General features: G+C 39.6%; 1 pseudogene across 1 annotated transcript; it reads right to left on the minus strand.

The window, feature by feature from the left end:
• Positions 1 to 984: 984 nt before the first annotated feature.
• Positions 985 to 9,100, minus strand: LOC309637504 (ubiquitin-conjugating enzyme E2 Q1 pseudogene; annotated as a pseudogene). The gene has a single exon. The product of its transcript is annotated as a ubiquitin-conjugating enzyme E2 Q1 pseudogene (transcript).
• Positions 9,101 to 12,143: the final 3,043 nt, after the last annotated feature.

Genomic DNA, 12,143 nt, shown 5'->3' on the forward strand with positions numbered 1-12,143 from the left:
AACAGGCATCAGGCTGGATTTGAACGATAGACCATCTTTTGCCAAACCTTACTGTAGAAAATTGTTTAGGTAAGTGGTAACTTAATGACTGGCTGTAGAGGTTGATGGGTTGCAGGCATATGAACAGCCAAGTTTCAGATGACTGGTTAGTGACGTCCCAGTATGACTTTGAATAATTCTGATATCACTAGTAACTGATATAACTCATAATTCTGATATAACTAGTAAGAGCTGTGGATGGTTCTCATGTTCTGATTGTTAATAACTCTTCTGGAAACATTGATTTCTAATTTTCTGTGTACACACACATACACATCCATACATGTACATATCTATTGTGAAAATCATTTTTTGGAACACTGTTGTATTTTGGAAATAAGGTATCTGAATTATTTAAGACACTATGAAACTGATTTTGTCACAGATCGGTTATGGACATTATTAGTCAACCATATTCTACTGTACTCTTCTGTTGTTACAAACAACCATCATTTTTTGAAGCCACGTAATGAAGTTATTTTACTTTGCAGCTTCTGTTTTCTTGTATTCTCTGAAAATAAGATATCAAGTTAGTTCTTATGGAAGCAGTATAGTGGTTAAGAGTCTTAAGAACCTGAACTGGGAAATCAGATAAATCCATATTGTATTTTAGCTCTGCCTTTTATTAGCTTTAGGGATTCTGTGCAAGTGACATGACTTTTTTGAGCCTCTGCTTCTTCATCTGTATGTAAGATAAAGTAGATAACAAGTGTACAGCATTTAGCACAATCCCGGGTGTATAGGAAATGCTCAATAATTTACAGCTATTATTATCTTTAGTAAGACGGGGAAACCACTTTGTCACTTACCATTATGTCTTTACTGTTAATATTTTTCTTGATAAGGTGGATGACTACTGTTTTTTGCTTGCCAAATATTCATTCTGGATTCTTATAGTAATTTTACTGGATTTTCCTTGTGGTTTCTAGGTGTTTAAAAGGTTCAAAGTATAGGCATATGGCCTATCTTGGCCATAGGACTGCTTCAAATGTGGCACATGGCCCTTTCTGGCCCATGAGATTTAACTCTGGGACATCCGTCTGGGAAAGTGAAGATGAGCGTGTAAGCCTAGAGCTTTGCCAGCAGGCAAAGATATTTGCCCGAAGCCATACCACCCATGAACTTTTCATTTGTGCGTATCACTAAATATTTTGTTGTTGGTTTTTTTGCTTTATCCATTTTGAAATGGGTTTCTGTCACTTGTAACTGAATAAGTCCTAACCAGTACAGCTAATTATTTTACATTTGCTAGCAGGACAGATTCTATCAGCTAATCGACGTCTGAACTTTCTTATTTTTATTTTTTTATTTTTTATTTTTTTGTAGAATAGCACATATGATTGACCAACTTTCTTTCTTTTCTTTTTTTTTTCTTTTCTTTCTTCCTTCCTTCCTTCCTCCCTCCCTCCCTCCCTTTCTTTCTTTCTTTCTTTCCTTCTTCTTCTCTCTCTCTTTCATTCTTTCATTTTTTTACCTTGGGGACCAAAATTCAAAGTAATCAAGTGGCAGGACCTAAACCTGTTATAAAGATCAAACATTTTATTTTGCCAGCTGAGATAATGGAGTTCTTGATAAGACTTCCTTTGAGAACAAAAATCAAAGAGTATTAACTCTGGGGGAGGGGTAATGCTAAAGACCAACAGCCCCTTTTTCCCATAAGGGAACACCTTGTCCTATGAGATATGTCCTAAAGTGACCTGCCCAAGGTCCCATAATTAGTTACAAAATAGGATTAGAATTCAGGTTTCCTATCCATACAGGACTTCGCTTTTGATGTGCATTTATATGTTTAGCAAGCCATCTTGTCTGTGCTACATGAACCCGAATTAGTAAGATTTCTTGGATAAAAACAAGGAATAAAAAAAAGAATTAAAAAAAAAAACAAAAAAACAAGGAATAGCCACAGATATATTTCTTTTGTACATAAAGCCTAATTATACCTGTAAAAATAATAGCATCTGTTTAAATGCAGGTAATAGTTTAATATAGCTGTCAAAATGTGTTAACATTTCAAGTACTTGGGGTGCTTTGGATGGCTCTATAGCTGCTAGCATTTAACATAGTATTGCTTAAAGATTTGCATGGGGTATCTTTGGACTCAGATTCAAAGTAAATAGGAGATGACTTTGGAATAATAACAGAGGGACTTTGGGAAGTCACTTAACCTCAGTGAGCCTCAGTTTCCTCAACTGTAAAGCATTTATAATATTAGTAACTTTAGCTTAGTAATAATGTAGGTAAAGATCAAATGAGACAATATCTGTGAAGTATGTAGCACTGGGCATGGCACATAGTGTCAGTCTGCTCATGCTGCCATAAAAAATACCACAGACTGTGTGGCTTGTACAACAAAAATGTATTTCCCTCAGTTCTACAGGCTGGAAAGTCCAAGATCAAGATCAAAATGCCAGTCAAATTGATTTCTAGTGAGAGCTGTCTTCCTGACTTGTAGATGGCTGCTTTCTCACTCTGCCCTCACATGGCCTTTCCTCCATGCTTCTGTAGACAGAGAGAGAGAAAGAATGTGTGTGTGTGTGTGTGTCTGTGAGAGAGAGACAGAGAGACAGAGAGAGAGAGAGAAAGAGAGATATCTTTCTATTATCATACCAGTAATCCCATCATGAGAATCCCACCCTATTAAAGAAAAAATTATTGTGACCCTTGTTAAAGTGGTAAGGCAAGCTGTATTCAGGATTATCAGGCTAGGTATGAGGGCTACTGCAATGGGGTTTTTGAAGTAAGAGAGGTGGCTCAACTCTAAATACAGCGAGGAATGGTGGGAATTTGTAGCCAAGGATCAGGGTGGGGGTCAGTAGACGGAAAATTGCTAAGAAGAAACATCAGGGGTAAGAGAGGATTCTAGCTAAATGAACCTAACAGGGTTCTTGCTTAAGGGGCCAGGGAGATCAGATGTCACCTGGGGTAAGGGGGGGAAGAGGAACCCAATTAGCTATTGAGGGTGATCAGATATTGAGGTGGGAAATTCTGGCTAAATTGACTTAGCAGGACTCTTGGTAAAATTGTACAATGCAGAGGTAGAAAGAGTAGGACAAAAGTTGAGGCCCAGTTGGGAAGAGGATCAAAGGAACCTGACTAAAATTTGGTCAAGGAGAGACACTTTGTCAAATCTCATGACCTCATCTGACCCTCATACCCCACAAAGGCCCTCTCTCCCAATACCATCACATTGAGGGTTAGGGCTTCCACATATGAATTTTGAGAGGATACATTCAGTCCTTAATGATTAGTTAAGTGTTCATTTTAAGATTATTATCATTTTGTTATCCTAGTCTTTCTTTAGCTCAAATATTAAACCTGAGCCTAGGTTAGCTATTTGGAAGTTTTTTCTATCCTCCCACATGTTATAATGCTTTGTTTAGAAGTCTGGGATTTTGGTGAGCTTCCTCAGGTATTTTGTCATGTAACAGACTGTGTAATAAAAGTGGAGTGGAGCACGTGTCTGAAATGGGTAACAACCACAAGTTGATCTATTTGTATGATAATAGTACAGTTAAAAATAAATAGGCAACCATACTTCTGAAAAATAGAACTACAATTTCAGGAAGCCAGTGAGTTCATTAGTTTCTTTTAACAATCTAACAAGTAACATTTCACCGGGAACCCTAAAAATGATAATTAAGTTTTTTGCGTCACAGCCTGTATTCTGTTGGTATGATATGTAGCAATCCTACTCACAACAGCAAGACATTAGAGAGGGATAGTACAGGGGAAAGGATGGGAAGGGAAGACAGCAGGGCAATACCTGGAAATCACGTTTGGAAAGAACTGTAAGACAATCTTTTCCCCCCAAAATGTAAAGCATTTGATTGGAACCAGGTGGTGTGTATATTTCACTGAGTTCCTAAGGGGACTTGAGGAGATCTCATGAAATTGAGGCCCAAATTGGTACCAGGCAATATCCTCATCTCTTCAGTCATTCTCTATATTGGAATTTTCTCTGTGCTTTTCACCCCATTCAAAGTAGCAAATGATTAATAGGATTCCATTAAAAGGTCAGTTACCTTTTAGAATTATGGTTCTCAAACTTTAATATGCATACAGGTCACCTAAGAATCACCTTCAAATGCAGTGTGGGACTTGACATTGTGCATTTCTAACTAGCTCTCAGGGGATGTCTGCCACGCTGGGGTCTGCAGACCACACTTTGAGCAGCTGTGCCAATAGAACTCTCTGGGACAATGAATATTCTGTATCTGTGCTGTCAGATAGGTAGCTACCAGCCACATGTGGCTTTTAAGCACTTGAAATGTAAATAGTGTGACTGAGAAATTGAACTTCTAATTTTATTACATTTAAACATAAATAGACATGTGGCTAGTGGCTACCTGATTGGATAGTGCAGCTCTAGGATAAGACTAATGTCAACTATAACACTGCCAGTGTCCTCTCCCCCATTAAAGCCTCCAAGAGGTTCCCTTTGTATTTGTAGAATAAAGGAGGAGCTAGTCTACAAGACTCAGCTGTCACCTCAATGGCTTCTTCTCACAATCTGCTTCCGCTGCCCTGTTGCTATCACGCCCTGGGCTTTGTGCATTAGTCCTTCTCTCTCCAAGCTCCTTTACCCCCGTGTGATTTATGACATCATTTTCTTCTTGGCTGGAACACAACCCACTTTTCCCCTCGTCCTGAGTTCATTTATACTCAGCTTTGGGTTTCAGTTCAGAGATGCCTTCCTTGAAATTCCTGCCCAACTGTCCATATTTCTGAATTTCTCTCCTTCATAGCCCGGATCCCAGTTGAGAGTCTGTGCTTGTTTGTATGGTGGTCGTTTACAAATACGTGGCTCCTCACTAGGCTGAAATTCTATGAGGACAGCGATTATATCTCTTTCTGTTTATTATTATATACCCAGAAATCAGTACAGGAAATGGCACCTAGTAGAGGCTGAACATTTATTTGTTGAATAACGTTTAATGTATATATTATACACACACAAATTACTTGGGGGTACTTGTTAAAAATGCAAACCCTTTTGTCCTACCTCCTCAAATTTCAGTTCACTAAAAGGTCAGGATGAGGGGTAGTGGTCCTCATTTTTTAACAAGCACTCAAGCTGCCTGTGATGCAGTTGTTGTCTGTGGGTTCTGTTTTGAGAAACAGTGTTCTAGGTAGTCCTAAAGGACAGCTAAGTTTAAGTGTATTTTTGTTTTCTTTTGGTGAGAGGGGCAGTGAACAGTAGTTTCGTTACTCCCTTTCAAGAATTAAAGGAGGAGCCCTCCTCCCTCCCTCATATGACATACTTAAGCAAAGCTAGAGCAGAGCTGAGCACAGCTAGAAAGTACTGCTCTCATAATACAGCCCTGTGGAGTTTCATAATGCATCCAGCAAGCAACTCGTATCCCAATTAAAGATACTATATTAAAGGGCAGTATGTATAGAGTGGCAAAAGAACACAGTATTCCAGTGAATTGAACACAGTTATGATGTAGTTGCTCGAAAACTGCTGCTATTAATATTAATAGTATACTAGCAAGTTGTGCTATAATATTTATTTAAAATAAAAAGGTAACATGCCCAAGTTAAAGGGAAAACACACTGGCTAGCAAAGGTTATTTGCTTTACAGAGGCAAATCATTAGTGTGGAGCTGGAAACTGGGTGAAGGTGACGAAAATAATAAAGGAAAATCCAACATATTTGGACACTCAGCCAACAGGAAGGTGGCCCATCTCATGTTGAAGGTGAGATGAGAAATGAAAACCTCACTATTCTACCTTCTTGCCTGCATTCCTCTGGTGAGAAAAAGATAATCTTAGAAGAACTAGAATTCACTTTTTTTCAGAAGGAGGTAGCGACTATCAAAGAAACGTGATCCTGTTGATATGACAGTGCTTCCTTCTTTGGTTTGTTCAGTTCATTCAATCGATACATATTCAGTAGAAGCATAGCGTAGTGATCAAGAATATTCTGTCTGGAGCCAGACTGCCTGGGTTCAAATTCTTTCACCAGTTACTAGCATTACTAGTTGGGAAGGCTGCTTATGTATTTGAACGCCCCAACTTTCTTATCTATAAAATGGAGATCATAATAATAATCCCTATCCATGGGTTGTGGCAGGAGCAAATGATTAATATATTTTAAAAGCTTAGGACAGTGATGGCATTCTAGGTTCTATATTAGTGTTAATTTTTTGTGAATATGGGTGTATTTTTTAGTGCAGTTTTTTTTGAGGAACACTTCAGGGTGAAAACCTACCTTTGTAGAATTTACAATCTAGTGAGAGGAGATGAGACAGTACACAATAAACATAATATATCAGTAAATTATAATAATAACTGTAATAACCAGTACGTAATGGAGTATGCTATGAAATACAAATGGACTGTGGAAAAAATAACATTAAAAAAAGAGCTGGGGACTTCCCTGGTGGTCCAGTGGATAAGACTTCACCTTCCAATGCAGGGGGTGCGGGTTCAATCCCTGGTTGGGGAGCTAAGATCACACGTGCCTCATGGCCAAAAAACCAAAACATAAAATAAATAGAAGCAATACTGTAACAAATTCAATAAAGACTTAAAAAAAAAAAAGAGCAGAGTTTGGGCCCTGAGAATAGTTATTTTTATTCCCCAAAGGACAGAGAGGTTCAGCAGCTTTCCCAAGGTCACACAGCTAGGATGTGAATTCTGACTCCAGAGACCATGACCACAGTCACCTGACAGGTCATGGTGCATCCCACAGAACTTTGCCATTTGGAGGAGGAGGTGGAATGAACCATGCACGTCAGGAGAGGAAGGACTGCAGGCCAAGGGGACAGCTACTACAAAGGTATTAACTTGGGTTCATCATGGCATGTTGGAGGAATTGCAGTGGATTTGTTGCGACCAGAGTAAAGTTAAGGAGTGGGAGGTAATTAGGTCAGACAGATAATGAGAGGATGCAATTCATGTAGACTACTGTAAGAATTTGGCTCTTACTTAAAGTGAGATGTATGTTTATTGAAAGCTTTTTTTTTTTTAAACAAATGATTGTCGTAGGAAAATATCAAATATAATAAGTGTATATTAAAAAAACAAGATGCAGACAATTATATATACAATACAATTCTAGAAAATAAATTCTGGAGAGAAATACAATACACTGTTAACAGTAATAACTATCTTGTGTTTGGAACATGGCAGGCTTTTATTTCCTTAATACCTTTCAGTATTTTCCAAATAATATAAAATGATACGCATCATATAGTCAGAGAAATAGAATATTATTTTCTAAAATACAGGTGGCTGCTAAGCAACAAGAAGTGAAATATTAACATCTGATAGTATAATTATCAGGTACTTAGCCACTTTACTGACGGTCGTCAAAGAAAACTTTTCACTGTGTCGAGGCAAGCTGATTAAGTTTCCTTTCCTTTACTCAATTACAGAAAAAACACTTCACCTATATTATCTAGAAAAATAGGTTTATGCAGACTTGACTGTAGGACAGATATAATTTATTCTCTCCATCATCTGAGGTGTTTTTGTGTCATGTTTATAAACCTGGTATTAAATTTGTTCATTTTAAATTTAGTAGAGTTTTAGATAGTCTTTTTTTTTTTTCAAGTCAACAAACTGTAATTGTTTTCCCAAAGATACATTTTTTTTCATACACATCCATCATACACTGTAACCAAAAAAAGCAGTGTACATGAAATAAGGGAAAATAAATTAAAAATCCATAGCATAGGTAAGGAGGCTCTAGTCTGGAGCACAGCTGAGTTTCCAGCAATATAATGAGGCTCAAAAGTTTCTTTTATAAGAATGCTTGCTAGCAAAGGTTCCAGCCAGGTGGTTGGTTGGTCTGTAAGTCAGTCTTGAGTACTTGAAACAGTTCTGTGTTTTTTTTTTTCCTTAGCGTTTAGAATAGCCATCATTGTCCTGCAATAGGCAGCGCTATCATGTCCAGGAAAAGTGAGGGAGGGTACCACAGAGGCAGCGGGAGATCCAAATACAGCATTCAAAGGTAATTGGTCCAGTGATGCCTGGGGAAGGAGGAAGGGGATGGCACTCCCGGGTCAGCCATCTTCCTTCGGGGGTGTGTACCAGCAGTTTTTTTCGTGGATCTGCACCAAGGACTTGTAGGTCTGCTGTGCTCTTGTCGGGCTGTACTGAGATTTGTTGGCTCCAAACTGCACTCGTGCTTTTCCCTTCACCCGTGGGGCACTGATCTGCATGATCACTGACTCTATTGAGTAGGCACTGCTCCAGCCCTGCTTGGTGAGAAGTTCCATGCAGATGGCACCTCCGCCCAGAACATACCCTCGGAGAGGACTGGAGACACAACCCTGACAAACGGCACGTCAAAGGGAAAGTTATCTTTAAAAGAAAAGTTAAGTAGGATGAAGTCGGCTCCTTTCTCTGAGGATCTGGAGATGGTTGTGCAAAGTGCTGTCCTGGTCAACTTTGAGGACTTTGACATTCCAATCATACAGGCTGTCATTCACGAGTTTGACTGTATAGTTTCCGCCTTTGAAACTCAGTGATCCGTATATATTCCTGAGCTCCTTCATCAGCTGGTCAGTAGCCTGCGCCCGAGCCAGACACCGGACCATTTAAGTAATCTTGCCTCTGGTTCTTTTTAATTTTCTCTGGTATGGCCAAGTTTTCTTTTCCGATGCCGTCATCTTCAGATTTCTTGCCCTCAGCTGGCTCTTCTTCTTTCATTTCACAGTGATCTAGGTCTTCTGTGTCCCCAGGCATCTCCTCATCTTCACCTTCCGAAGATGCATCTTCCTGTGTACACTGCTCTTCTGGCAAGGGCTGATCCAGCATCTCCACATCTGGATGCTGAGGGAGGTTATAGAGTTTACACAGGTCGGAGATGATCCTCTTCAGATGCTGCAGTAGCAGAGTATTCCCTTTCTTTATGTCCACCAGCCTCTCCAAGACAGCAGCCAAGTTAGGGTCATCGGACTCCGCTGACCAGATGGGGGGCACAGCTGGCTATGACTCCGTGATGTTGCAGTCGATGCGGACGGGATCCCCAGGCACCGACCCCTGTGGGGTGAGATGCGGTCCGGGCGCGGCCCCTGTCCCGGACCCTCTGGCCTCAGCCAGCGGGAACTCGCATCTCGGCTGGTCCAGGCAGGCGCTGGCAATGCGGAAGCGCTCGTGGCTGCGGGGGAGAAGGAACTGGAGCAGCTTCAGCTCCCCACTCAGGCAGGGCCCCGGCCCCAGGCCCCGCTCCCCATCCTGGGACTGTGCCCCAGCCCCCCCCCCGCCCCCCAGCTGCTGCCCCAGCCCGGCTGCTGCTGCTGCCCCAGGGCCGGCGGGCGGGAGCCCCCGGCCTCCGCTCCAGGCTCCACTGCCGCCCCCGCCGTCCGCACTTCCTGATCCCCCCTTTGCCAAGATGGCACCACCGCCACCTCCGGGACAGGCCCCCCTCCTCCGCTCGCAGGCGCCCCCAGCCGCTGGAAGCCACGCGCCCCTCCTTCTCCTCCTCCTCGGCAGCCCCGCTTCCCTTAGATAGTCTCTTAAAACTTCCTGTGAAGTTTGGAAGATTATAAATTTAGGTTGAACTGATAAGATATTTTGGCCTGCAGGAAAAATATTATAATTCTATTATATCTTTGAAATGTTAATTTTACATTGGGATTTGGATAAAGTATAATTATGTCATAATGATACTCACTTTTACAAGAAAATTATATGAATAGAAGATTTAGACATGTATTTTGCATATGCTTTTATAATTATTCTCTTTCTGCGATAAATTCTTCTTTTTATACACATTACAGAATAACTGAGTGTTTCAGTTCAAATAAAGGAAAATTGTGTTTAAGAAAAATATTTTCTCTGGATAAATGCCCAGAAGTGGGATAACGGGATCATATGGTAGTTCTACTCTGAATTTTTGGGGGGGAACCTCCATACTGACTTTCAAAGTGGCTGCACCAATTTACATTCCCACAAACCTCATCCTCACCAACACTTGTTATTTCTTATCTTGTGAGCACACTGTAGGGTATACAGAAGTAGAAGTATAATGCTGTGCACATGAAACTCATATAATGTTATAAATCAGTGTTACCTCAATAAACAAATTAATTAATTTTTTAAAAGACAAATAAAAAAATATTTTCTCTATTTCCTATCCTTTAAATTGACACCATAGATACTGTATCCATTATGAAGCTCTCTGTGGTCAGAGACCATTAACTCAATTAAAATTAGATTAAGGAATAAAAGGAAATTATCAACACATATAAATATCCAGAGCTAGATTAATTTTCAGGTATAGTTGGGTTCAGAGACTGGGCCACCTCCTCAGGATTTGTTTCTTTCTGTTTCTTGACTCTATTTTCAACTTTGTTGGCTTAAGTCTAGGTAGCACGAGATTTCTCCTTGTGTCAGGAAGATGTCGGTAAGCAGCTTAAATTTCCCATTCTTCTAGTAAGAGACTATAAGGAAACAGTGAAATTTTTTTCTGGTAGCTTTTCCAGAAGTCCTGAAATTTATTGTGATTGGCCCAACTAAAATCTTATGTCCATAACTGAATCAAATTACAGTGACCAGAGAAATGCCAAGACTTGGTTTACCCCAGAAACTCCTTCCTAAAGATATGGAATGAAGGTGGATCTTTGATTAAAAATCAGGGAGACAAATACTGGGGCAGTAAACATGAAACATCCATAGTATAAACATTTCTGGAAAAGCCTTTATTAAGGGAAATAGTAGTTTCTGCTGTTAACAACCAACTTCAAAAATCTCACTGGCTTAGAACGACAAATATCTTCTTTGCTTTCCAGTTGTGGGTCAGCTCTGCATTTCTCTAATTAGTTAATAGTCGTGTGAGGCATGTTTCTCTAATGGCAAATGGCATGAAAACAAAAAAGGCGAGCAGAGTTATGAAATGCCTTTAAAGGCTTCAGCTTGTGTCTAGGGCCCATCACTTTAATCCACATGCTATTGGACAAACAAGTCATGCGGCTAAACTCAACATCAGTTGAATGAGGAAACATACTCATTAGTGGGAGGTAATGCAAAGTCCTGTGACAAATGGCATGGAGTAATTCGAATACAGGACAGGAGTGAAGAATTGAGAGCAATGAACCTATTTACCAGAGGACGTTTCTAGTGCTCACTTGATGACAAAGTCAGCTGTCAGAAGATTTTTCTCCAATTCACGTCTCCGTAGAGTTTATTATTAAGATCCAAGAAGGTAGTGTTCATCACCATTACATTTCTGTTCAGATTAAATTATACACGAATATCTGTATATAAATTTGTTTTATAACAGATAAGTAACCAACACGGTAACAAATGTAATTTATTTTTAAATTATTATTGACATTTTCCCATATTATAGTTTTTGAGTACCAAACTTTATTGAAATCTTTTATACTAGTTCCGGAAGAATTCTGATGTCTATTTCAGGTTTCCAATTAAGATTTTTATGCTATCTTTGGTTTATTCCTGTGGAGTATATTTTCTAAATCCCCACAAAGGAAAGTTAGGTCAAATCACCATTAATTCTGAATATGCTTGTGTTTGGTTAGTGTCATAACTTTAATATGAGCTAAGTGTATTTTTATGCAGTAATTTGGTAAATCATCTCAGTAGATGATAGGAAATTACCCACCTTTGTTCTGCCTGATGGATAATATGTTCTAGTTGAGTAATTAGGTATTAGTTAGGCACAGCTGCAGCTTGTGTTCGACAAGTACTTTTTCAGTCACACATTTATCTCTCTCTTTGTGGATGAATTGGCAACATGCCTCATACGGGTCTTTAATGTACTGTTTTTATGTAGCTACAGGCTGCTGGTCCAAAGGGTATATGTATACAGTTTGATATCTATGTAATACCATCTTTGAAGAAGAGGACAAATTTTTCTTAAAAATCATACATGGTAATATTGATTTATTATTATCTTTTATATAATACAATATTTTTAATCTCTCAATCATCCCTACATAATTCTTCCTTTTAGGCTGTCCTTTCCAACTGTGAGAGTTTAAGGGTTATATTTCATGACTTTGCAGATAACATTTGCCTATGCATAATTAGTATGTCTGAAATGCTGGAGACTATGCCATTGGCTGGAATGCCATTGTGCTACAGTGATGCTCCTTTGAAGTGGCATATGTCAACCTCGGCATAACGGA

This window comes from Balaenoptera physalus (assembly GCF_965194825.1).
Source record: "Balaenoptera physalus genome assembly, chromosome: 11".
NCBI lineage: Eukaryota > Metazoa > Chordata > Mammalia > Artiodactyla > Balaenopteridae > Balaenoptera > Balaenoptera physalus.